This window comes from Mustela nivalis (assembly GCF_964662115.1).
Source record: "Mustela nivalis genome assembly, chromosome: 1".
In the NCBI taxonomy this organism is placed as follows: domain Eukaryota; kingdom Metazoa; phylum Chordata; class Mammalia; order Carnivora; family Mustelidae; genus Mustela; species Mustela nivalis.
Genome location: NC_139020.1, coordinates 140,208,414 through 140,235,353, shown reverse-complemented (window position 1 = coordinate 140,235,353; position 26,940 = coordinate 140,208,414). Strand labels below are relative to the sequence as shown.

The 26,940-nt window shown below is 44.4% G+C and overlaps 1 protein-coding gene across 14 annotated transcripts in view; it reads right to left on the bottom strand.

The window, feature by feature from the left end:
- LRRC3B (leucine rich repeat containing 3B) overlaps positions 1–25,182 on the bottom strand; it is a 91,264-nt gene extending 66,082 nt beyond the window's left edge. Inside the window, exons 1-3 of one of the 14 annotated variants that reach the window (XM_082687072.1) lie at positions 25,095–25,181; positions 19,274–19,307; positions 15,835–16,003 (exon numbers count right to left, since the gene is read on the bottom strand). The gene's annotated coding sequence lies outside the window, so the exon portion shown is untranslated. Of the gene's footprint in view, positions 1–15,834; positions 16,004–19,273; positions 19,308–22,804; positions 24,353–24,440; positions 24,630–25,094 lie in introns of those variants that run through there. The other 13 variants (XM_082687065.1, XR_014299706.1, XM_082687071.1 and 10 more) reach the window with 13 other exon arrangements.
- Between the last annotated feature and the right edge of the window lie 1,758 nt (positions 25,183–26,940).

The following is a 26,940-nucleotide window of genomic DNA, read 5'->3' as shown; positions in this document are numbered from 1 at the left end:
AATACAACAGTCCATATCTTTCAAGTAAAGTGAAATGACAGAGTTACCGAGGCTCAGCAGGAAAGCCTGCTTGATGCCTATATAAATGAAGCCACTCAGTCTTTGTGTTTATCAGAAAGAGCATTACCTCCCTCTTGAGAGCAGGCAACAGATATTGACTGAATATTTATAATATGTAAGATGGCAAGCTAAGCAGTGAATAGGGGTTCACAAAGTTATGAGACATGGTCTTGGAACCTAAGACATAGATCGGACATGGTTTAGAAAAGGCAAAAAACATAGGCCAAATAAGCTTATTAAAAAGGAGGGACTACTTAATTAGGCGTGGTCAAGGCAAACATCTGCATTAAGGTTTGACCCAAGCCTCAAAAGGAGGCAATGAGGGGAGCCTAGATGGCTCAGCCGGTTGAGTGTCTGACTCTTGATTTTGGCTCAGGTCCTGAAATCAACCCCATGTTGGGCTTGCACTCAACTCAAAGTCTGCTTGTTCCTCTCCCTGCCCCTCTGCCTCTCCACTCTCTCTCTCTCTCTTTCAATCTGCAGTAAATAAATAAAATCCTCTTAAAACAAAGGATGCAATGACATGGATGAGTAAAAGGAAGAGGAGAGAGGAAATCTTCAGTGAAGACTATATCGGGGTGTAGAAAATGCAGTGTGTTAAACAGTCAAGCAACAGTTTTGATGATCTCCAACACGAGCGTTGAGATGCACCATGAAATTTATTAGGGGAAATAGAATGGGGCCAAGGGTGACCTTGAAAGCCAGGTTAAGGAGTTTGACTTTATTGACAGCCAAGGGTCACCACATGCTTTAAGCAAGGCAGTAACCTCATCAAAGTGGTATTTTAGAAAAATGAATCTGGCGGTGATATGAAGGGCTGAGGTAAAGGAAGAGGGGGAAAAAAGGAGCAAATTTGGATACAGACATGAAGTGATAAAAGAATGTGAGGAAATTCTCCTTCAAATATAATGGAATATATGACATTAGACAAAGAGTCAAACATCACAAAATGAAAACTCAGAGTTTGTATTAAATTTTAATTTGGGGAACGTGAAGATACAGGTCTGGGGAAAATAATCACACAATTGGCATCTACTCAAATTCCCTTATATTTGCTGACATGGTTACTGGAGCTAAAGATCCTGAACTACATTCCCACAGGAACAATATAGAAAAGTCAGAGGGGCAAAGAGTTCTTTTTGAACACTAGAGCTCAAACGTTAGTTTCTCCACAAAAATGAGCAGAAGCTTTCCATCCTCAAACACAAGCGAACAAACAAAAGAATCACTCGCATGAAACTCCAATAAAATTCTGTCTGGTGGTTGGCCCCACTTGGGACAGCCCAGCCTTAAATCAGCTGATATAATATGAAACCCTTCAGAAATGTAAGGTCTACCTTCTATTTCTAATTCTTTTCTTGAAAACATAAGTGGCTTCAATTATAAACACACACACACACACACACACACACACACCGAAATTAATCCTCCAAATGAGCTCTATTTCAGGGCTGCATTTAATTTGCGATTTCTCCTGTGCTAATCCACCTCTCCTCTTTAAATAAAGCTCCCTACAAGAAATCTTCAGCTCTTCATTTGTGAGCTGTCTTAAGGGAGAGATGCAAATTTAAGACAGAATAGACAGTTGGTATATTGGTTTTCATTACAAATAATTTTCCGAATTTAAGGTATGGTCCATATTACAAATTTCATGTCCATGTTTCAAATCACTCAATTTCAAAATAATGTAATTGAAATATTATGCATCAAGCATCAAAGTCTTTGTGCTACCAAAAAAAAAAATTTTTTTTTTTCAGTAGACATGAGCATTTGTGTGAGGATTTCTCTTGGGAGAAAAAATGCTCCTATCCTAGGAGATGAGGGCAGGATTCTGACCTTCTGGGGAAGGGAGAGGAAGAAACAGACTGGATATTCAATCTCCTTTTCTGAGTCAGTTTATAAAAATCCTTGCACTTTGAGAAACAGGGAGTAGAATACCCATGTTGAGAGCCACAGGTGAAGTCATTTTTCCCAACATTTTTCAAGATTTGGTTTCGGTTTCTTAAACTAGAGATTTCAATTTCCACTGAAACTTAAAGAAGCCCTTTTAATTTCCTGGGCAAATGCAGAGAGAGTCGGGAGGGGAAAACGCAAGCAGCCCTATAAATGGTGTCTACAAGGTGGCAGAGAGAGAGGGGTTTTTACCGTGAAATCAGCATCGTTCCCTGCCTGATTCAGTCTCCATCAGGATGGTTTTCACACTTAAAAAAACTATCTTTCTAAACATCATGAATAATGGATGGAGATTTCTGAAACCCCTTCCTTTCCCTCCACAATTTAAATCAAGCTCTTTCAAAGCCAACATACTACATCTTGATTGAAGCCTGTAAAGGTTATAAATAGTAAAGGTTGAAAATTTTCCACAAAGGTAGGTAGATGAACAACAACAAAAATCTCCTAATACCATCAATACACAGGCAAGATGTACTCAGCAGCTCATTGTCAACACTGTCCTCCACCACTGCACTGACATTGTGAAAAAATGCAAGGAACAAAAAGGGTCTGGGACCCCACCGTGCTTGCCTGCAAGCTGAAGCCTCTGCATTATCCTGACTTCTCAGAACCAGATGTATGATGCCATTTTCTTGAAGCTGAACTTGGCCCAGGAAGCTGTGTGGAACTAGAATTCCTGATACAGTCTCCCTCTGACGCTAGCCATTGTTTGAATGCTGCACACTCAGTGCACTCTAGAGGATCGAAGCTTACACCTGTAAACTGCTCACTGAGTACCAATTTCCAAGCTGGAGGAATTTTTTTTTTTTCTCTTGCTTTGAATTCCTCTAGGTTTTATGCAAAACTCTTGCCAATGTCACAAACACAAGATCTTAACAGAGAAGGCTACTGAGACTATGAAAAGGATACTTCAGGCTAGGGCAATGGAAGGGGTACTTCATGGATGAGGTGGAGAAGGCTTACTATTCTTATAATGTTATTTGCATGGGGTTAAATTTCTAAAGGACTCTCAGAAACCTGGCCATCCGATCTGCAGAATAACCCTGTGAGGCCGTTCCACCTCTCAGGGAGTCTCCAGTGAGTTTCATGAAATAAACACGTATTGAGCCACCAGTGCGTACCAGGTGTTGGTAGGCCCGTGATAGTCAAGACCTTTGCTGCCCTGGAGCTCTGGGCTGAGTGTGAGAGGCAGATAAATCAACACGAAACACAAATGAATCACCTAGATAACGTAAGATAGTGAGAGAAGCCGTGAAGAGAATCCAGGAGGGCCATGTGTTAGAGATAAGGAGACCGTTCTCAGGGGTGATGCTCAAGCTGAGAACTGAAAGAAGCGAGGAGCAAGCGATGGGGTGATCTGAGGGAGGGTCGTGTCAAGTGGAAGGAAGTGCAGCAACTTTGAAGCAGGGACCTGCTTGGCATGTCCTGCAAACAGCAGAAAGGCCAGCACGATGGATGCGAGCTTTGGAGAGAATGGTAAGAGGTGGTTTGGGGAGGTGGGAAGGGTCTCCCTCCTCGGAAGTACATGACCATGTATAAAGAAACAAGATGGAGGAGGGGGAAGAAACGGGGCTCCTATTTATTGAGTGTTTACTACGGGCTAGGCTTTGAGCCCAGTTCACAGTCGTAAGTGTTGGGGGCTGGGACTCACACCAGGTTCCCTGAGGCCAAATCCTGTATGTCTTATACCACACCATGCTGCCTGGCCCACTCCCTGCCATCTGGAAGGCCAGCTTTGGTTCACCCAGGTGGAAACGAGAAAGGGAAGGAAAAAAAATAATATTCTGAATCCCACACAGGATCCTTTGTACTTGCTGGCCTATGTCCTGAGTGATTTCCTAGGAGGGGCATAATTTTGGCCCAAATTTTAAAAGTTGCAATTTCTCTAAATGCAAAAGAATACTGTCTTCATTTCCTATCTTCGGCAGCCTCTGGTCTAAAGAATCAGCTGACTGTGGGGCGCCTGGGTGGCTCAGTGGGTTAAGCCTGTGCCTTCAGCTCAGGTCATGATCTCAGAGTCCTGGGATAGGGCCCGCATCAGGCTCTCTGCTCAGCGGGGAGCCTGCTCCCCCCCCACCCCTCCACTGATTCTCTGCCTGCCTCTCTGCCTACTTGTGATCTCTGTCTGTCAGATAAATGAATAAAATCTTTTAAAAAAATAAAAGAATCAGCTGACTGTCTCTACACGCTGAGGCAAATTCAAGCACTGAAGATAGAGTACAGTTATCAGATGAAACTAGAAAGGTGACTGGAAAGGAAAAAAAAAACATATTTAATGCCTCTAGGAAATGAATCCAAATGGATTTTGATTAGTGTTGCGAGGAGGACCCAATATAAGGTATTTCTACCACCCTCCTTTAAGCAAGTTTGAATACTCTCTCTGACACTGCTTTTACCTGAGCTCAAATTGTTTTAGAAACCTGTCATATTGAATTAGCAAAAGAAGATAGTAATTCAGAGGGGTGCCAATGTGGCATTATTGAAAATTATTGGATGGAAGGCTTCCTCTGCAGGATTATTTGGGAACAATAATTCACTTTTATCACCATGTGTCAGTGTGAGCCAACGATGGGCTCCCTGTGGTTTTTGGATTCACCCCTTTAAAAAGCCCACCATACAGATGAAAAGTGCACAGAGAACATCTGCACTCACTGACCAGAGAATGAGGACACATGTGAGAGCAATGGCACATCCATGTGTTGACTCCGTTCTGGTCACTTGGCATGGACCAATGCCGAAAACACAGACCCTGTGGCAGCTGGGGGGGAGGGAGGGCACAGGGGAGGGACAACAGGGTTTCAAAAGACCCTTGACCTTGACAGCCAACTAAAAGGCCAGGATAATTAGGAATAAATAGAATAGACATTAAAGTAAAGTACTCTCCCTCGTGATCTTAATGATAGGCCATCCCTTCAGAGAAGTCTTCCAGAACCATCCTATTTCCTCCACCCCCACCCCTGCTTCACCACTCCCTGTCATGTTACCCTCATAATTTTCTTTTTCTTGATAAGATGAAACAATTTTTGAAACTGCCCAGTTAATTTTCATTACTTGACTGGCTACTTCCATCCCTCCCATTCTACAAGATGGGACATGATTTCTACGAGAAGTAGAATTTTAACCACCCTCCCCCCAGCCTCTAAGAATAATGCCTGGAGCATAGTAGGCACTCAATAATAGCAACTGAAAGACTGTGGACTTCACACAAACCTCATTATACAAAAGCAGAGGCTGTTCTGTGTGCAAGCATGTTGTTTTATCAGCTGTAACCATGAAGCCTATGCAAGCAAGAATCCAGGCAGTCACCGTGAACCATCTGCGGATGAGAGATTGGCTGCATATCTGACTGTTCCTTGGGGGAGGGATCCTTCGTTGTGGGACAGCTGCAGGGCAGTATTGGTTCTCCACACCAAAGTAAGCTCAAGGAAAATGTCATCCAACTCTTCAACACCTACTTCTTGAGCTGCACAATGAAAATCGTCCATTATCTCTGAGACTTCTCTACCTCCAAAGTCTAGGATCTTTCTGCAACTTTTTATCTTGAAAAATCTAAAGGTCAAAGCCTTTAGAATGGGTGCAAGAATTGCACAATGAACACTGTAGACTGGCCAGCTGTTAAATACTCTGTCTCGGAGCGCCTGGGGTCTCAGTTGGTTAAGCAATGGACTCTTGATTTCTGCTCAGGGTCAGGAGATCAAGCCCTGCATTGGACTGCACATGCAGCAGAGTCTGCTTCAGATTGTCCCTCTCCCTCTGTCCCTTCCCTGCTCTCTCTTTCTTTCTCTCCCCCAAATAAATAAATAAATCTTTTTAAAACATAAATATTCTGTCACATTTATTTTCTTTCTCCTTGTACATATGTGAGTCTGCTTGTGTGGATGTGTGCACGCGTGTCTATGTGCACGCACATACACGTGTGTGGTGTGTGAATACATATTTGTCTACATATACACGGGCATTAGGTGCACATGTGAGTATCAATGTATATTTGGCTTGAATTATTTGAGAGTTCATTGCAGACATTGATGTACTTTATTCCTAAATACTTCAGCATAAATCTCCTTAGACCAAGAATAGTCATCTCTATTGCAATTATCACACTCAGGAAATGTAAAATTTATAACTATACGGTTTTCTAATAAGGAGTTGGTTTTCAAATCCCTTAAATGTCCCCAAATGTCCCTTATAACTTATTTTGGATTCAGGGTCCAATCATGTGTCACCCATTATATTTAGTTGTCCTCTTGCTGGAGTCTCCTTTATCTGGAATGGTTCCCCAGCCATGTTTGCTTGTTTATTTCGGGCCCTTGACGACACTGACATTTGTGTAGAGTCCTGGGCCAGCTGTTTTCCAGAATTTCCTTTCATTTTAAAATAACCTGATTGTTTCCTCTAATTATATCCAGGTTAAAGTCTCTTGTTGGAAGAACCTAACGTGACCAATATAAAGCAGATGTGAAATAATTATGGTTCCCAAAAGGAATATTTAGGCTGAAACACCAAACCAATGAAGAATAAGAGCACTTCTGACATAGGTTCCAGATCTCACCTGTTAGAAGAGCCTTCTCCATCTGTTAAAAGTCTCATAAATGCAATCAAGTTAGTACTTCCCACATATCATTCTCACACATACCACCTTCAAGAATTTTGTTATGCCCAGGTTTGATGTGTGTTAGCATGTGTGCTATCTTTTGCTTTAATTCAGTCTATTTATTTAACTATCATCCTAAGGAATAATATCCATAAAAATGGTTTTGCTATGCATGCTCTATTTTTCTAATACCTATCAAAGTACACAAAAATACCCAAAGCAAACTTATGCACATCTAAAATGACTTCCTGTCCCACAGTGGGCTTCTTGGGGAAATAGTGAGTAGAGTGTAGTCATATTGCTGTGTGTGTTGTGTGCGTGTGTGTGTAGACAGAGTTGGCATAAAAGGCCTTCTCAAGAACTAAGGAAACAAGAAGATGCCAAGGCTGTCAGGCCAAGCCAGGAACAACATCCAAATAAATGACAAGTCCTGCAGTTCCTGAGAGGCACAGCTGCTATCTCCAGTCCCCTGACACCAGATTGATTGCTTCTCTATTCATTTCCCAGGCCCTCAATAGGCAAGATCGAAAACAGGCTCAGGAAAATGCTACTCAGGCAAATTTAGACACTAAGGAAGGAATCACTGTGTCCTCCAGAAGATCACTCTCTGTGGCCCATGAAATATGCATAGTGGATCATAGAATTCCTGAAGTTTCATACCTTTCTGTGCCTCCCAGAAGGAGACTGAGGCCCAGAGATGCTGGGTGGTAGGTTGTCCAAGGTCACATTGCCGTTGATGGCAAATAAGGAACTTCATCTACAACTTCAGATCCCCTGGGCCAGTTCATTCCATACCTCATGTTGAGGCCTGAGCCAAGATAGTTTTGTTGTTGTTGTTGTTAAATATATAAAAACCATACCTATATACACCGTTACATATATAAACCATATTTATACATGCATATATATATATATACACACATATATAACCAAACACACACACACACACACACATTCTTGCTTCCTGAATCCCTCCTAAGAGTTCTTCTAACCACAAATGTTCCCAGCCCCCATGAAAAGGCCATTCTCTGACCCTCACCCCTGCATCTTGGTTACTCACAAAATAATCATCTTTCCCTGTGGCCTTTGATATGTGAAGCATGTAGCCTAGGCCAGCCCACACTCAAATGCTTCTAGTAGTTCTACCCATCCCAATTTCATCCAATGTATAATCATATTGTGAAACTCAGCATTAGACCTCCAGAAAAATATTCTAGGGCTAGACCTTCCACCTGCTTTCTACCTCAAGTCAAGGCCTTGTGGAGCACAAGGTCTGGGTGGCTCAAGGATAGGTTGGGGAAAAGCCCACACCTGTACTGGCAGCTGGTAGATGACCATATCCATTGGCCCTAGATGCTTTCAGGGGCTCTCCCCTCTCTTTCATCCCAACATCCGATTGGTTACTAAGTTCTCCCCAGGGTCTGTCTCCTCCATTCGCTCTTCTCCTTCCCTACTGATACGCCTTGGTGCATGCCCTTATCTTCCTCCCCTACGCTGTCAGAGGTACCCCCACCACCCCGGTATCCCTGCCCACTGCTTGCCCACCAAGCCGCCTTCTACACCAATGGCTCTCACAGTGTGGTCCAGGGACTCCGGGGGTCCCCGAGACCTTACATGAAGACACGACTCTTTCCATGATATTGTAGACATGGTTTGACTATAGACACTATGTAGACTATTTCCATAACACTACAGATATAATATCAAAGATATGACTTGCCTTTTCTAAGCTTATTCTATCAAGAGTATACTGGGGAGTTTTCCAAAGGTTTTCTGACATGGGATATCACAGAGTGAAACCAGGAGCAGACATGAGAATCAGACTGTGTTCTATTAAGCAAGATGTTAGAGATGTATAGAAATGTATAAGGATGTCACTATTCTAATTGAATTTTCATTCTGGAAAATAAAATATTTTTCATAAATATGCACTTTTATGTTAATAGGTAATGGGTTTATTATTATTTTAATGAAATGGTAATCATTTTATTAATTTTCAGTTTTAATTTCTAATATGGTAAATAAGGTTAATATAATCCACATAAACAAAAACTAATGCTCCATACAGTATAGAATAAATACAGTAAATCCCTCATTCATGATAGCTCTGCTTCCCTGTTCATATCCTAATTCATATTAGATCTCTAGGTCTTCTGCCTCTCTTCTCTGTCAGGTGCAATTATCAGTTTGATCTTTCCCTCAATCCATCCAGGGTCTCTAAAGCCCCTTTGAAGCCATTCTCACCAACTTGCGGCCCAAGAAAATATGACTCTTTTCTCTCTGACCTCATTGCTCCCAGCACATACATGTCGTACTCTGCCTGTAATGCTTTCTTTATGAGCTCAGTTCTCCATAGATCTCTCTCTCCCTCTTACATCCACAAGTCCTCAGGGGTCAAAGACAGAATCTCACAATCTATATCTTTGTATCCCTGGTCCCTGGAACAAATACGTATTTGTTAAATGACCTGAACACAGGGGAGGTGGAATAAATGTGACAGTGGATTTTAAAACATCAGACAAGGGCAAAGAGAATGAATGAGAAATGGTGGGATCAAAGAATATCATATGTCTAAGCTGGGGAGGGGTCTGCATGAAGCAGCAATTTTTAAAGTCACTAGGCACAGGGATAACTTAAGGAGCTTGTTAAAAATGCAAATTGTTAGTTCTACAGATGCAGCGATTCTGACTTTGCTGGTTTGGGGCAGGCCTAGTACACTTCGGTTCAACAAAACACAAGGTGAATTCTGATGATGGGGGGGTCCTTGGAACACACTTTATGAACCACTAGCAAAAATAATAGACTGGGGAGAGGGGCACTCAGGGGAGTGGTTACTAGATTAGGCTGGGCTGAATCACCTGGGAGGGGGAGGTAGGGAGAGTAAGGAAGTCTTGATAAAAATTTGGTTTCCTGAGCCTTGCCCCAAGTCTTCAGAATCAGAATTAGAATCAGAATCAGAATCAGAATCATCAGAATCAGAGGTGCATCCTGTGGGGCTTAGAGTCAGGAACCTTTACTCCTATGGTTAAAGTGCTTAGTCATAAGAACTGGAGCGGGGGTGTTAACTTCTTATATTCATTCAATAATTGCCATTCCTTCCTGAGCCTCCATCTATGATGCACAGACCATATGGTGCCCCAGGATGTAATGGTAAATACTCATAAGGAAAGACCCTTTGGAGGGTCGTATAAATGGATTCTATGGAGAAGATGGGGACCTTTTGGGAAAATACTAGATTAACAAAAAGACCAAAAGAACTGTTTCATAGAAAGGAAGGATGAGCATCTCCCAAGTTTTCCAGAACTGCAGTATCCACACGATGCTTACGGATCCTGCTCCCATTGTCTCCCTACGTAATCTAGACCCACACCACTCAATACAGCAACCACTAGTTGCCGTGGCTACTGAGCACCTGAAGTGTGGCTCCCATGATTAATTTTATTTGTGATTAATTTATATTTAAAACCCAATATGTCAGTTATTGGAGAACATTCAAGTATATTTGAAACAACATGGATATGTGAACCTGCTTTTTCAATTGTCAGTTTTGTGAAATCTGAACATAGGTCAGATGTTTCTGATGAAAATTCTGTGTCCAAAGTGCAATGTGCTGTATAAAATACCTACTAGTTTTGGACTCGCTATGAAAAAAAAATTCAATAAAGTTTAACTCAACATATGTCAAAATGACAATTTGGATATACTGGGTTAAGTAAAAAATGTTATTAAACTCAATTTTACCTTTTTCTTTTTACATTTCATATGACTACTGGAAAATTTTAAACTCTGTAAGTAGATAGCATTATATTTCTGTTGGAGAACACAATTCCATTCAAGATGGTATAGAATGTGACTATTGAATATTGTCATTAAATATTATGAAACCATCTTGGAACATTACTTTATAGAGGGAAATGACTGTTCCTTTATAAATTAGTCACCCTGGGGACTGCAGGCAGATTCCAAGGATGCTATCATTTTGGAAACTCAATCTTTTCCAGATCTCATCCCTCCTGCCTCCCCGATGGTGGAGTGGCTTCCAGGACAACTAATGAGTCCCTGCTGAAAAGAACCCTCAGAATTTTCAAGGTCCAGGCTGTTGTTTACACACCTGATCACCCTCTGCCTTTAGCAGCTTTACTTCAAATGACTTTGGCTTATTTCAAAACACCAGACCCACCTTTAAACAGTCTAAGAATTCTCTCTTATGAGACTATTCACAACATTATGCCACCAGCTCTCAAAGAAGACCCAATGCTCTACTGCATAAAGGCAACAGCATCTCTCTCCAGAGAGACTAATGAGTAAGCCAACCATACTCTTTAGGTCGAATTCTAGCATGCTTGTTAAACAAATTACCAGACAGCGACATTCTTTACAAACCCCTTCTGTGGGTTTCATCTGTCTGAAAACTGCTCTCATTGTTATTTCCCATGTTATCAGGCATTGACTCGCACGTTGAGACAGAGGATGAGGTCCTCTGTCTCCAGGGGTCCACGGTCCCCCATTGAGAGGTCATTACTATAGTGCAGGGAATACACAACTGTGGGAGGTCTTTTCTGACTTTTATTTCCTCCACTGATCAACAACCGAAATTTGGTATTTTCTTCAGTTTTAAAGACAAGCAACAGACTACACGACTGTCACCAGGGCCTGTGACATCACCACTAAAAATCACAGCTTTTGTTTTTTTATATATAGCAACACAGTTGTTCAGAAATCTTGAAATATCATTCAGGCATATCACAACTTCAAAGTCTTAATAATTAATTTCTCCTGACCAAAGCACCTCCTAATATAGAGAGACAATTATTGGTAAACTTCTCACCTGGTAGTCACGCTGCCACAAAAGGGAAAGGAACATCTCCTCACTCAGTGATCAGACACCTAGGTTGCTTAATGGCTGTCCCTATCTACACTTATTTATTCTTCATGGATAAATAGAAAGAAGTCAACCATTTAATTTATTTGTTACAGTTTTGCAAAACTGGACAGTCTAAATGAGAATGTTTAATTCTTCATAATTTAGCACTGTTTTCTGAATATGACAGTTATGTGGGCTACAAGTCTAGACCAGGCAAGTTCAAACATATCTGATGGTGAAGCGGTCTCCTGAAATGTGTTATTTTTTTTAATAGTAATGACAGATTTGGCAGTGATATAGGTCATGCATAGTATTAAAAGTTCAGTCTGACAGAAATTTCAAGAATCCCTGAGAATCAGTGTTTTATGGGTATTTTTGTTGTTGTTATGGTTCTTTGTAATCTTACATATTTTAAGTTTTACATTTAAAATATTTTAAAATTTAATTTAAACAAACAAAAAATGTTAATTTTACATTAAAAAAAATAAAAAGTGTACATAGGTTTAACCAGACTTCCAAAAGGATACATAACTAGAAAAAATGGTTAAAACCCCGTGAACTAGGCATTGCATGACTAATCCAGGATCCCGAACACCCATGTGTATTTATTATAAATATCTGCTACAGGTGGAATCCACAAATGTTACCTGGCACTGGTCACAGTCATATTCACCTCCCCCTGCCCACTCCACCCACACCGAGAAGAAAGATTTCTCTGTATTAGTCTCTACTATTATCAACACCAAAAAAAGGTAAAGTAGAGAAAAGAACACGATTTTTTAAAAAGAAGTCAAGATGCACAATTTCACCCTAGAAGTTTAAGATGTGTTAGAGGTTTTGGAGCTTGGGAAGTGAACAGTAACTTCTTAGTGACTCAATAAATTATCATTAATTTTTCTAGAAACCAGTTGGCTCTTCCACCAGCAATATGCAAAGTGAATTAAAACCTTGCCTGTTATTACTAAATCTACTTCCTCAGTTAAGTACAATATGAATGTATATTTAGAAACACTGCAACACCTTCCAATTTAAAAGAAAGTATTGTGGGGCTTAGAGGGTAAAACCAGGCGAGGCAGAGGAAAGTGACGTACATTGAAGACCCATATTTTTCAGCACTGTTGTCCCAACGTTTAGAAACCCCTGGCATAAAAATAATGCTGTCCACTTTTGGAAATTTTGTTGTTCTTCTTTTTTTTTTTTATAACACCAAAAGCCAGCTTCAGCCCACAATTTAATATTGTCAATACATTTTCTTCATTACACAACTGGCACACCAACTGTTACCTAAGCACTTCACTCTTCAAATCCCACACCCACACATTCTGAACTCATCTGCACCCAGATATGAATAAAGATGAACAGCATCTTGAGGAAATAGCTTCTCCATTCTCCAATGGCAAAAGCTCTAGAGCAAATACCTCACAGTATCTGAGGGATTTCTCAGAGGAACAAGAAAGAACCCTGAAGCCACCATTTTGTCAGGAAAATCACATCCTTCCATGGCAACTTGCCCACCGGGGATTTGAAATCCAAAGGGATCTCAGAAGTCCTTTCTAATATTGAGGTTCTGTGACTTTTCTTTAAATGCCCTTTTTTTTTTTTTACTAAATTTTGAGCAATTAGGTTTTGGTAGGTCAGCAGCCCAACTCAGTATTTCTTTATGGAGAATGGTTCGAGGAGACCTTGATGAAACTGGAAATGCTTGGAAATAGTCACTTGCTTGCATGCTGGGTAAATAGGAAAGCATGCTGACTATATTTATTTTACTATCATTATGTCTCCATGGGGTGGGCTAGTAAAAAAGTGCAAGCTGTTAACAGCTTGGTATATACATACACACACACCCCACACACAGTATACGCTAAAAGAGTTTATTTTTCCTTCATCTCAAACCATGACTGCAGAAAATCCCCAATACTCAAATGAATTTTCTTCCAAATGTTTGTTTCTAAAATGGATGCTGGTCAGTCCATTCATTAGTGTTCATTAATTCGACAAGCTATTAATGAAGGCCTACTATGTGTCTGACTGGTAGAGAACATCACATTCAAAGGTCTAAACACAGGCATATCTTTACTCAAAGAAATGCGTCACAAGGTAGGTAGGTGCCCGGACTAATGTAGAGTAACCTCCCATATTAATCATCTCTGGCTGCAGTAACAAAATACTATAGCCAAGGGAACAGCATGGCCAATGTCTTTTGAAGGATCCCTCCTTGGGCTGTAGATGGCCTTGTTCTTAACGTATCTGTATACAGATACATTATGTATGCTGTATGTATATATTATGAATACTGTCTCCTCACAAGACCATTCCTCAGTGGGTGTGGGTGGAAAGAGAGGAGGCCACCTTTCTGGTATCTCTTCCTATAAGGTCACTAACTCACGATGACGGGGCCACCCTCATGACCTCACCTAAACCTAATTACCTCTCAGATGCCCCATCTCCAAATACAGTCATGTCAGGGGTTAGGGCTTCAATACCTCTTTAATACCAAATGTGCTGTCACCTACAATGTCAATTCAGTAGACAGCGGTTTCAAATCCATCTCAGAAGAGCAGGACTGTGGTTCTTCTACGAGTTGGCTGTCGCTGTGGTGAGGGGTGAGGGCCCAGACACCAACAGAGGGTGAAAGCCACAGCAGCACCAGACAACTCAGTCCTGAGGACCCAGGTGGTTTGGGGTTTAGAGGAGGATGACACAAACTCAGGTCAGCATCTAAAGCAGAAAACATAAGATCTCTTGCCATGAGGTCAAAGATCCAGAAATGATAGGCTTCTGAAAATCAGGTGTCCTTACTTCAAGGCCTGCCTGCCTCTTTGAAGCTCCTCATGGTCGAGTTCAATCAGGCAATACAACAAAACAAATGAAAATAACACAAAATCAGAGTAAAAGCAAGATTCAATGTATGATACTAGGCCTGAGGTTTTCATAAAGCTGCCATTCCAGAGCCCTTTTAACCAGGCCTGAGGACGTCGCCAGCTGCATACTCCCCCCTCCGCTAAGGGAAAGCCGACATCCACCCAGCCCGGCCCTTCAACTAGAAATGCTTGGACTCTTCCAAGCCTGGATCACTTCCTTCAAGGCCCATATGATCAAACCCAGCCTGGAACTGACAGGATCAAAGAGGAGAAATTCCAGAAATCCAAGTGCAGGTTTTGACTCTGACGAAAACTTTGTGCAGCTGACTTCCTTTCCGACAATCCTCTGCGCCTCAAGGAAACAACCAGAACAAACCACAGAGGTTGAACGTGCCTTTCCCCAGGGTCCTGAGTCTATGCAGAAGCAATCAATAACTTTCAGCTGGGTCTCTGACATACAGACTTCCAGAACGGAATGTCAAGCTCCTTCATGTTTTTCACAGAATGAAGGGGGAAAAGCACTCCCACATTTCTCTTTCCCCATCTAGTGTCAAAATTAAAAGGCAGGTGAGGACATTCAGGGATCTTTGGGTGACTTAACCCACGCTTGGGGCTGTGCAAATGTATGGAGAATACATTTGGGAATAATTCTAATGCATGCCTGGTTCTTTGCAGGGGCTTTTATCTCCGGAGTCCAGAGGATCCTCACAGCAAGTTACACAAGATGAGAAATGTGACAGCCGTTTCGTAGAAACATGGGACTCAGAGAGTTGAAGGGACTCTCACCTTTGGTCACACAGTTACTGGCAGAATCCTATTCAAATCCAGGAATTCCAAGTGCAGATTTTATCACTGTCACACAAGCTTGGGACTAGAACTCCATTCTTCTGCAGGAGGCTGGCTACAGTCTGTGGATGTGTTCTGCATTTTGTTTTGTTTTGTTTTGTTTTGTTTTGTTTTGTCCTGTTTTTAATTGAATTAGTTCAACCATTAAACATCAGGAGCTTTCACCTAACAATTGGGATTTCTGACTTTTTTGGGAAAATCAAAGCTCATATCTATCCTCAACATAGGCAACAGAGGAGTGGAGCTAAGCGGAGACCATAGCTCACTTCCCTGTGGATAACCCATGACCAAACATGATCAAAGACTCCCTCTCCCTCTATGGGCCTCACTCAGCTCCCGCTAGCCTGTTGTGCTATTCCCATGTCCATGCCTGTGCTCATGTGACTTCCCTCTTCTGGTATTCGTCTGTCTGTCTCACCAGTTCGGGGGGGTGTAGGTGAGCCATCCTTCTGAATTCAATTCAAAGGCCTCTGGCTCCATAAGGTCAGTTCCTCCTATCCCTGGAAGAACTCACTGGCCTTTGTTCAGGGATCTTGAATATTTTCTTGTGTTTATTTGATTACACCTGTTTTCATCGGTACATATTCAGTATTGGACCATGGTAGGCAAACAACAATGTGTTGATCAATAATAAAAGCAAAGAAGTAAGTAGTACCTACCATGTGCCAGACGTTGTTCTGAGCCCCTTAGACATCGGAACTCATTTAAGCCTCACAACGCTTTCACATGGAGAAAATGGAGGCCTCTGAAAGTTTGAGGCATTTTCTCGGGGTCACTCAGCTTGCTGTGAAGTGGCAGAAGAGGAATTGGAACCAAGTCTGGCTACCTCTGGACAGATGGGTAGATGGAAAGCCGGAAGGAAGGGAGAGACAGAAGAAAAGAAAGAGAGAGGGAAGGAGGGAGAACCAGGCAGGTGAACATTCTGTGGCAGGAACTACAAGGCTGCCGGGGGCAGGGGCAGCTGGTGTGCTGGCAACTTTTAACAACAGGTTCTCTGGCAATAAAAAGACCTGCTTTGTAGTGTCTGTGAGTTTCTGTGGTGTCAGTAATCCTACCAGAGGGGATTTCGGGCTACCAACATGATATCACTGAATGTAGAGGAGGAAGGAGGAAATGTGACCAGTTGTGGGACTCCCCAGTGCCAGCCCCTCAGCTGGAACACACGAGGGGACAGGACATGCCCAGGAAAGTGATCAAGGATGAGACAGGCTGGACCAGGTGAGGCAGAAGCTATTAAACCATACTAAGGATGTAACTTTCTCCGGGCAACAAGGGGTGATTCTCAAGTTTTAAGCAGGAAGTGACACATATCACATGGTTATGAAGATGGGCACACAGTCAAAACTTCAGGAAGCCCTCCTTCATCTTTCCTACAACTTCCCTGACTGACAGTTATGGCCGCAAGGAAACTTATCAACTATGCTACCCTTTTCCTTACTCTGTTCTACTTTGCATCAGCTACACGTCCTTTTACTACTACTCCTGACAACCACCATCATCCCCTTCTTCTGGGCTCCTAGAAGTGCTCTAAGTGTCATCAGTCTCTCAGACTGCAGAGTGTCTACCTATCACTACTGGTTCTGTGGCATGTCAGGGCCAGAAGGCCTAAGCAAAGAAGTGAGCCTGAACCAGGTGTACAGGAAAGCCATCATGGGGAGTATAAATAAAACCATGTCAGATGTGCCCTTAACTTTAAAGACTACAGAGCTGGTAGGGGCTCTAGAAAGCCTCGAGTTTACTGGGCAAGTAAAGCCAAGGACAGTCAACATAACTAGACCAAAGACATCAGGCTGGTTAAGGTCAAAGCTAGAAGCAGAATGATGTTTCCTGGTTCCCAGTTACATACTCTATCTGCATATCAAGAGGATGTTTTCTGAAATGTTGCTGCCCCCTGCACAGTCAAAGATTTTTTTAGGAGAGCTTTTTCCATGAGCATGTTCTACTTCACCAAGGAGAACAGGCAGAAACAGGGTGATCTCTAAGATCAGGGACATCCTGTCATCTTCTCACCACGTAGGACAACATGAACCATCTGTTTAGAAAACACTCTATGACCACAGTCCCCTCTCTATCACTCTCAGCCTTATCATCCAGCTTAAGAATTCTCCAGATTTGGACCTTTTCTGTGGATCTCCATCTACCTGCCTGCACTGAGGCCATTTCCTGATAATCAGGAAACCGGCAGGGAAAGGAAGTGAACCTTTCAAAGCCATTGTGGCAGCTCTGCTTTGGGGGGAAAAAAATCGTCGGAGGGGAGAACTTAAAACTTTCAGCTGAAATGCAATGCAGTCTGATAATTCAACCTCACTTCAGGTGAAAGTAGCCAAGGCTACAGGGCATGGAGCCAAGGCAGCCATTGGAAACTGAAATCCAGGCCAGTATTCATCTAGCCAGGAGCCAGAGGCTGCTGCTGCTCCAAGGAAGCTCGTTTTCTAGTTTTTACAAAGCCATCCCATAGCCTGCCTGTGCCCCAGACCTATGACTTTCTGCTAAAGGTGTTCTTACTTGCCAATAGCCATGCAACCACATCCCTGGGAATAGGGCAGGTAAAGTCAGTTTCTTAGGCCAGAAAAGTGAAAATTAGTCCAGAGAGGTAAAAGGAGCTAGGAGGACCCTGTTACACTTTGCCCACATCTGTTCCAATGCACATGTACAGTATTAGTTGCAGACGTTGAAGCATATGGGTTCGGGGTACTTGGGGGTCACAGATGTCTGGGGCATTTATCAATATAATTCCAACAATCTACAAACTTGAATGGGAAAAAAGTCACAACATTGTTTACTAACATTGAACTACAATTTAGTATTTCATTCCATTACGAACGCAGGCTGCAAACCTGACATGTAGTAGCAGTACCAGCGATTTCGCCACTGATATAAATCAGGTATTTTCATATCAGAACACAGCTGTTGTCATTAACTCGAGGCAGCTTTGCTGCTGTTCCCTACTTAGGAGAGATGTAGCCATCCATCCCATCAATAGTTGTTACACATGCATTAGCAGGTCACGGTGGGGGGTGTGTATATGTGTGTGTAGTGTTATAATCGTCTGCATTGCTTTTTAAGCATTTAAACACATCATTCCTGGGTCCCTAAGCTTGGCGGACTGCCAAACGGCTGCAAGGCATCAACGAGATGAAGAGCCCTTGGCCTGGTAAGTGAGGAGCCACATTAACAAGGGACAGGGGAATGTGAGTACGAGACCATGCCCTCTGTCTGAGCAGTTAGCCGGCCTGCCTTTGTGTTGACCTAGACCTTGAGGAATTATTTGGGCACATTATTTTTCCTCGTACACTTCTTTAGCTCTTTATCACTCCCATTCACTTTCTTTAGCCCCTGATTGCTATGCCCTTTTAATCTTATCCTTTAGGTTTGGCTTACTATCAAATCTCATTTAGTCTTTCTGTCCAATGGCTGCGTTCTCTTCCTTCAGATGGTCTCTTTTCCCTCTTGGTCTTCCTCCCTTTCCCTCTTTCTCTCCTCTGCCTACTCTCTGCCACATCTCGGTTACCTCTCTCTTGGCCCTCCCGACCTGGCTGGCTATCAGTCATCCCTCCTTCTTGGGTTCTGCAGTACGTGCTTCGGGCACTTAGTGTCTACACTATTCCTTGCATTAGGGAAGGGAATTAATTTTGTCTACAGGGTGTGTTTCTAAGATACAACCAAAAAACAGACTGACCACCTAGGCAAAGGGCAACAAAACATTCCATGGTAAGGGGGTATCCTATCTTTGCCAACTCAAGCTTAAATATAATTTGTAGGAGAATGTTTGATAATCCCTGATGACCATATGCCTAAGGAAGGTCATCAGACTGGACAAGGAGTCTTCGCAGGGCATAAATTCCCAGAGTAGCAAAAGGAAAGTATACTGCTTAGTCACTGCTACCAGGGTGAGTGAGCCCTCTGTAAGCAGGCCTAGACCAGCATCGCTTTTCTAAAATCAGAAGTGATGAGGTTAGACCAGGGGAAAAGCCAGGGTGACTTCATGACCTTTGTTCATTAGCTTTGGACAAACATACAAGCGCACTGTACCTCCTCCCGGCCCTCACCAGTTGTCCTGAAATAGCCAACTCTCCCAGCAAGGTATTGAATACTCACAGGTCACATGTAGACTGAAAATCCTATCAATGGCCTAAAAAAGAAAGGAAGAAAGAAAAAAAAAATGGAAAGAAATAAAGGAAAGAAACAAATAACCTAATCTGCATTTGAAAATATGCTTATTTTTATTACTTATTGCTATTCTGTTTATTTATTTATTATTATTTATTACTTATACTTATTATTATTCTGTGTTTGAACCAGTGTCTCAATATTTTTTTTATTTGTTTCTAAGAAAAGACACAAATCTTTAAAAAAAAAAACCTAAAAACTGAGAGTGTAGTGACACTTCATTGGACAGTTGCTAACATAAAAAGCAGCTCAGAGAATTTAGGATAAACTGAAACCACAAATTTTATAAACTTCACTGATCTGTTCTTTGATCCTCTTAAAGAAAGAAAATCTATTTTTATCAGGGTGGTTCTTTTTCAGTATTTGTTCATTTTTTTATTTTAAGTGAATTATACCACCCTTACGATGAACTCATCCCTTTTGAGAGAATCATCTGTTCCAAACCTGTTAGCTCTTAGTTCCTCATAGTTCCCAACCACTTGTAGAATAAAGCTCCTCAAAACCACAATCTGAAGATAAAATATTAAATTTATTGCTCATATGGAATATTCAAACTTAAATATAAATTAAGATTTCAGATATTTATTTAAAATAAAATCTATGAGGGTAAAACTTCTCAGGTTCTTCTTAGAGATATTTTTTCCCCCTGCCAACATCTTTTTCCAAACTCCACAGAAACTCATTATGTGGCTTCTCTTGTTACCAAAACTAGGTCAAGTTCAGATTCTCTGGTCCTTGATTATGTTCTTATTTTCAAATATCTAACCCAGACTGAGAATTTTAATGCATGCTATGTATCGCATCAATGAGTGTATTCATTGTGTTCTGAATAAAAGAGCTTTGTTTTTTTCATAAACATTCCCCCAGAACATGTTGTTTAACACGTAATTGTGATTTTGCCAACACACTGACATCAGTTTATACGATTTAAGATAAATACAGGCAGAAGGAATTGTCCCAGCAGAAGTGCTGTGTGGACCCTTTAAAACCACACCGCACAGAAGCCACAGTAAACTGGGTAGGGAGGATGCTTGCAGTGCCCACACATAAACAGGATGAGACTCCAGCTAAGTCTCCTATCATCCCTGAAAAGCTGTGAGTTGGGAACCAGGATGTCTGCCCGGATCAAAAAGGATTCTTCTTCCTGTGGTTCCTAAAAGAAAGACCATTCTATCTTTTTTCCCTCTCACATTGCTGTAATCTAACTAAACCAGCATCTCCACTTTCAGAAGGCTACTCTTCGGGGATAATTTGATTTTTCATGGTTCTCCCTGAAGCTTAGGGTAACTATGCATATTTTTTTCTGACTTACATAAAACAATATTCATTTCTAATAAATTCTCTAGAAAGTGAATGCTTTGCTTGAGATAACTGGGGATTCTGGGATTTAGATGGGTCAACCCAACACAGATGACAAACTAAAGTGATAGGTAGGCGGGGAAGAGGGCAGAAGAGCATCAGTGCAGGCTGTCCATGGCCATTCCCGTCAACCCAAAGCCCATTAACAGCCAAACCTCCGTAGACCCCCACCCCAGGTTCTTGACAGCACTGTTCCCCCACCTCCAGCTTTTCCTCCTCCACCCCCATTCCCTGCCTTTGGGCTTCTGTCTTGGCTTGCCACAACATCAGGGATGGAAATCCTATTCCAGGCGACATAAAAGGCACCAAGTTTCCACCATCTGTCTGCCTGTAACTCTTACCCCTCATGTGATTCTGAGAAACAGGCTTTTCCCAGTCCCCCTCTCTGTTTACTCCAGCTGACTTTTTCTTGATTTGTCTCCAGGGGCAGGACATCCTGATACTATTACTACAGAGCAAAAACAGGGATTGTTCTTAGAAACCACAATTCTGTCCTACAAGAATGCCTAGAGGTATATGGAACCCTTATGCTGTTGGAGAGGGTCCCTTTGTTATAGGGGCTCAATGGGTGAGGAAGCAACAATGAACTATTTTTACCCTTTCTGAGCCCCAAGTATATCTACTAGAAAGATACTGTTTTGCCTCAGATTTGCATCAACCTGAAGTTTGACCTGAGAGTCAGAAATCCAGAAAAAATAATCCCGAATCATTTCATTGTATTCAGGAGGATTTCTCTTGTTTTCTCAAATACTTGGGCATGAGGCCAGACAGAGTTATTCAACTTGACGAAAAGACTGCTAAAATGATTGAAAATCCATTTAATTTTATTTAGAGTCATCTAAAGGTTTGCATGGTTAGTTAGATTCTGTTAACCTGAAGGTGTATAAGTATTGGGTTACAATTTTTTGCAAATGAGGCACATTTGTGATGGTTTATCCATTATATGATCATTACTTTTCCTGCTTATGCAGACTGAGGCATTTACGAAAAATAGAGAAGTAAACTTTTTTTTAATAGACAAGTTTTTCCCTAATTAATTTTAAGATAATGAAAAACAACAGCAGTGAATATAATCTATTTTTGCATCAATATAGTTTATTTTGACCAAGAATCAGAAGACAATGCTTCTAGTACTAGTTATGCTGGGAACACACTGGTAGCCTTGAGCACATCACTGAATCTCCTGCCTCAAGACTGGGAGCAGTGCTCTCTGAGGTTCTGTTAGCTCTAATCTTCTGTCATTCAATTACTAAAAAGGGACTCATTTGCCCCCCCAAAAATGCCTACTGTTTGTGACTACAGAATCTCCCCACAACTTTGAATCTCCCCCATCTTGCCTTTTCTCTTCATATTTAAAAAGGGAATGTCTACCAAAAGTTCCAGAAAAGAAGTCCATTGCCAGTAGACAATTCCCTAATTTACTTCCAGTACCAGGATCTCATCCTACCAAGATGCACTTTAACAGACTCCAGAGGATCAAATATGCACCACCAGGCTCCCCATCATCACAGGCAAGGACAGACACACAGTATGCCCCTGGGGTTTGGAGTAAAGAGCTGGAGCCCTCACCCATACTCTCTCATGGACAAAAGAACTTTAGTAACAAATGGGGCTGAGAGCTTGGGGGGCACACCCAGTGTTCTCTACCCACAAACTAACCAGTTTCACCACTTATTGGCTGGACAAGGAGCAAATAACTTAATTTCTCCGTAGCTTAGTTTTCTTCCCCACAAAACGGGAAAAAAAACCTGGACTTTACCATTCAGGGTTGTTTTAAGAGTAAAACCAAAAACAGTTCACGCAAAATATCACAAGTCGTGCCTGGCTCAGAGTAAGAGCTCAATAAATTTAGCGCTGATTATGACTGCTACCTGTCTCGGGTAGCGCAGCAGCGGTGGAGGGGGCGAGCAGGGACAATTTGGTGAGGAGTCCAAGTCCTCCCTTCAAGAGTTAGAAGAAGGACCTGCTCCAACCTGTTTCTATGGGCAAAGGGAAGTGGTCTGAGCACAAACCCAGGTAATAAGCATCAGGAAAGAAATGGAGCCTGGGGTGTCCGTAGCTAACTTTCCCCGGATGAGGGACTTAGTTCTGGGATCCTACCTCAGGTATCCAGGTAATTCGGCAGAAGCCAATGCTCTATCCCTCGCGATGCCTGGCCTGTGAGGGTGTGGCCTTTGTGCTCAGGAGCTGCACCCGGAGTCTGCGCTGAGGGAATCCCCGTCCCGCTCCTTGGGGCTCCGAAGCTTGCCGCCGGGAGACTAGGAGCTCACTGCTCCAGGGGTGCCCCAGGAGGGGAGTGACCGACCTCAGGACTCCTCCGCGGAGCCCTGACGAGTCGACGTCTCTTCCGGAAGGGTCTGGCCAAGGCGCGGGGCCCCTAAAAGGGGACTGCGCTGAGCTCTGCTCTCTCCCCGCTGGTTACAGGAGAGCAGCAGACTTCTACCGGGCGACCGCAGAGATGGCTGTGCCCCTAAACGCCTGCACGTGGGAGGCCCGAGCAGGCAGGGCCAGAGGGTTTTCAACAGCTCCAGAACCCACGCAACCTCCAAATTCTTCTCTGGGCCAGTAGGAACCGGGAACCAGACTCTCAGCCAAAGGCGCTGCTTGGAAAGGGGCGTGCACCTCCCCCAGAGAGAGAAGGGTTAAAAGAGGTGCTTGCAGGCCGTTGATAGCCCAGTCTGTTCCCCAGCTGGACAAACGGAGCCCAGGGACTGCCCGTTCTTTGCAACCGCAATCTAGGTCCCCTCCCGCAGATGGTCTTCCATTCCAGATTGCTGGGGTGCAAAGGAGGAAATGAGCCTCGCCTTCCCGCATCCACCAAAGCGTCTGGAACAACCAGAAGGATCTACGTAGTGTCCAAAGGTGGACAGACCCACCTCGGCCCGAAGGCCCCGACCCTGAAGCCAAGTCTTCCCTCACCTGATGTCCACACCCCCTTGCCTGCCCCGCACGCCCTCCAGCTCTGCGCTCTGGAACCTCCCGGAGCAGCGTGGGACTCCCCCACTCCCTCGCTCCGCCCAGGTGCGATTTGCGGAGGGGCGGGGCGGGGGGAGGTGGCTCTCACTGCAGCCTCCGCCCCTGCGCTCTCCTCCAAACGGTTCGTACCCCAGTCTACTCGCTAGGCGCTGGGGACTCCCCCCTACCCAGCACACACGCCTCCCCTGGGGGCCAGGAATCCCCTTCCCACGCTGCGGCTGTGCAGACCTCTTTGACTCGGAGCGCCTGGCAGGGAAGATGGGTGTGGGTCTACGGACCCGACTGCGGAGGTGGAAGGGTGTATAACTGGGTGCCGGAGAAAGGAGGGGACGACAGTCCTCTTAGAGCCAGGAAAGGCATCCCTGGTCCATGATCCGACCACTCAGTCACCGCCTAAGATGCCAACGCATTCAGAATCTCGCCTGGAGGTTTGTTTCTCCTGGAAAGGAAGATCGCCCCATCCCAGGCACCCAGAAGCCTACCTTCCCAAGTGCCCCTCGGGCCCTAGCATTCCAGGGCTCCATTCTAGCTCTCTGCGCCTCCCCAGGTGCCCAGCTCCTCCCCCATCTGTATTTACACACCGGAGCCAGAGCCCTCCAGACTCAAATCCCTTTTCCTGCAAGTCAGGTGACGGCTCGGGGCTGGCCCCTCGCCCACTTTAAAAGCAGAGCCCTTTGGTAGCCTTTCAACCCGATCTACCCCCGACCCTCGGTTTCTTCCCCCACCCCTCCAGCAACATTTCCCTCCCCAGATGACTTACTTCAACCCACCCGGATCTGCACTTGCCGTTCCCGCGGCACACAGCCGCAAGCCACTCCAAGGGTTTCATTACCGAGTTGGGGATGGCATTCGCAAGGATGGACCGGCTCCTGCCGTGCTAGAATGAGCCCCAAGGGTAACCGCAGCCTTCCTCCTACCCCCACTTCCCACCCCTCCTATTTTATTATCTCTGGTCCTATCCAACCCCCACAGGCAGGATGTGCACTGCTGGGTCCCAAACGCTCGCCTCTCTAGCGGGAGCTGCAGAGAGTGAAAAGTCGACTAGCAAGAACACCGAGAGAGAAATGGGCAGATGCAAACGTCAGGGGGTGGTAGTGGGGGAGGACTGGGGGAAGGGCGCACGCGAGAACTAGACGTGCAACTTGCACAGCACGGGGTGAGCACCGCGCAGGGAGGGGGGCACAAAAGTTTGCAGACTATTGCACCGCAGCCGACTGCACGCGAATAGAGGGTCGACTCCCCCTCGCCAGGAGGGGTCTCTTCCAGGGTCGGCGCCAAGGGGACCGGGGGTTTGGACATGGCTCTGACCTAGAGTGATAGTTCTCCTCCACATGTTACGGAAGGGAGGGCCTAGACACCAGGGCAGAGGGACGACACCGCGCTTTGCGAAAAGCAACAGGCGGCTGCACCTTACCTTGCGCCAGTCCCGGGCCGGGGTGGCTGCTCCATCCTCGTGGCGCAGGGAGGAGGCGTTGGATGCGTATGGCTGGGGGTGTGCGCTGCCAGAACTGCAGCGGCCGCTCTTCCCACCTCGCTGCGAGCCGGGCTGCCCACCCCGAACCCGGCCGGCCGGGAGGGCTCGTTCCGGGTCGCCGCGGCGGCGTTAGTGCGCGGCGGCTGGAGCGCGGGACGCGGGCAGTGCGTGGCTAGCTGGCGTCCTCCCGCGCCTCCGCCGAGCGAGGGTGCGGCCCCGGGCGGCCGTGCAGAGCACCGCTGGGCTCCCGCTTCTGCGGCGGCTGCTGCAGACCCTGCGCCCGGCCCCGGAGCCTCGCAGGAGGAGGAGACAAAGACGCGAGGGAGGCGAAGCGCCGCTCGCCCAGATGCGATCGTCTCAGTCACTAGAGGGGAATCGCCTCCAAACCCGGGCTGGGGATGAGGAAGGAGGGGGGAGGAGGCAGGGGACTGGAAAAGCAGCAGGGAATGAACGTGACAGTCGGAGACCTGCCGCCGCCTCGCCCGCGCTGCCCTGTCGCCACCCGGGTGGAGGGTCCGGAATGGAGAGGGAGGGCGGGGGCTGAGCGTTTACTGCTGGAGGAGATGAGTTGAGGTGGGAGTATTCGCTCCCTCCGCCTCCCATGCCTGCCTTCCTCGCAACCAACACCCCACCACCACCACCACCACCTCCCGCCCGCCCCGCCGGTGCATAGCTCCACTCTCAGGAAGCTATGGCCCCATTCTTTCTCCTGTTTTTATAACTACTGAGATCAAAGCTGAGTAAAACTGGCAGAAGCAGCGTAACATGGTGATGGGTTGATTGTCCTCTAATAGGGAAAAGGCGGATGCTTAAAATCTATTTGACAAATGAATGTCTACTGGGTGCCAAGTACTGTACTAGGCTGTTCTGGGGTAAGATGAATAAAGTGAGATATACCCCTCCAAGGCTCTATAATCAAATACCAGAATGATCCCCTGCAGCTCCTGAAGTCCAAAGTTTTGGGGATGAGTTGTGGCCCCTCATCCCTACCCCCAACCAGTCCAGTTTCTTAAAGCAGAAGGTGCTAGGAGAATTGAATTTGCCTTCCCATTGCAGGGATGACTCTGAATGTACAGCCAAAATGGAGTGTATAGTGTATATAGACCCTAAGAAAGTATGTGTGTGTGTGTGTGCGCGTGCGTTTGTTAAGATTAAAGCAAATTACTGCTTTTATAAGTTTTATGTCATGACTTAAATTATTCATCAGATCTGCTCCTAAATAAAGAAATGAATAAACAAACAAACAAACAAACAAACAAGAAATTTGGGCCAGATGAAATCTGTTTTCCAGCATCTACAGATACCATCTTTTCTGACAGCCGGTTTCCACAGCCCTAACCTCTTACTCTAGGCAGAATTGCTTCTCCCTTTCTCTTCGCTGTCACTATCCTACTTGCCAATCACTTGCAGAATTCACACAGTACAGATTTTTTATAAACTTCTATTGTTTTACTCACCTTTTTTTCCTCCTTTTTCAGGATTCCCCTGCAACATCCAGCCTTGTTTTGTATGTAGCTAATGGGTACTCAAGGAAAGCTTAACCAATTGAAGGCTGTTTTCTCCTCTAAACACAGCTAAATCCCAGTGTCTCCAGAATTAAAGGAACTTGAGTGATGAAATTTTTAAGAGTTTGGAGCAGGGGAGGACACATATAGAGTTCTACTCACAGCTCTCCTGACCTAGAAATGTAAAACTATGTAATTCGTGTTTCTAAACAATTTTCTTCTCCCAATTACAAGCCCACCTCTGTCCGCTGAATTCCCAGAAGCAAGGGAAACTAAGCTGT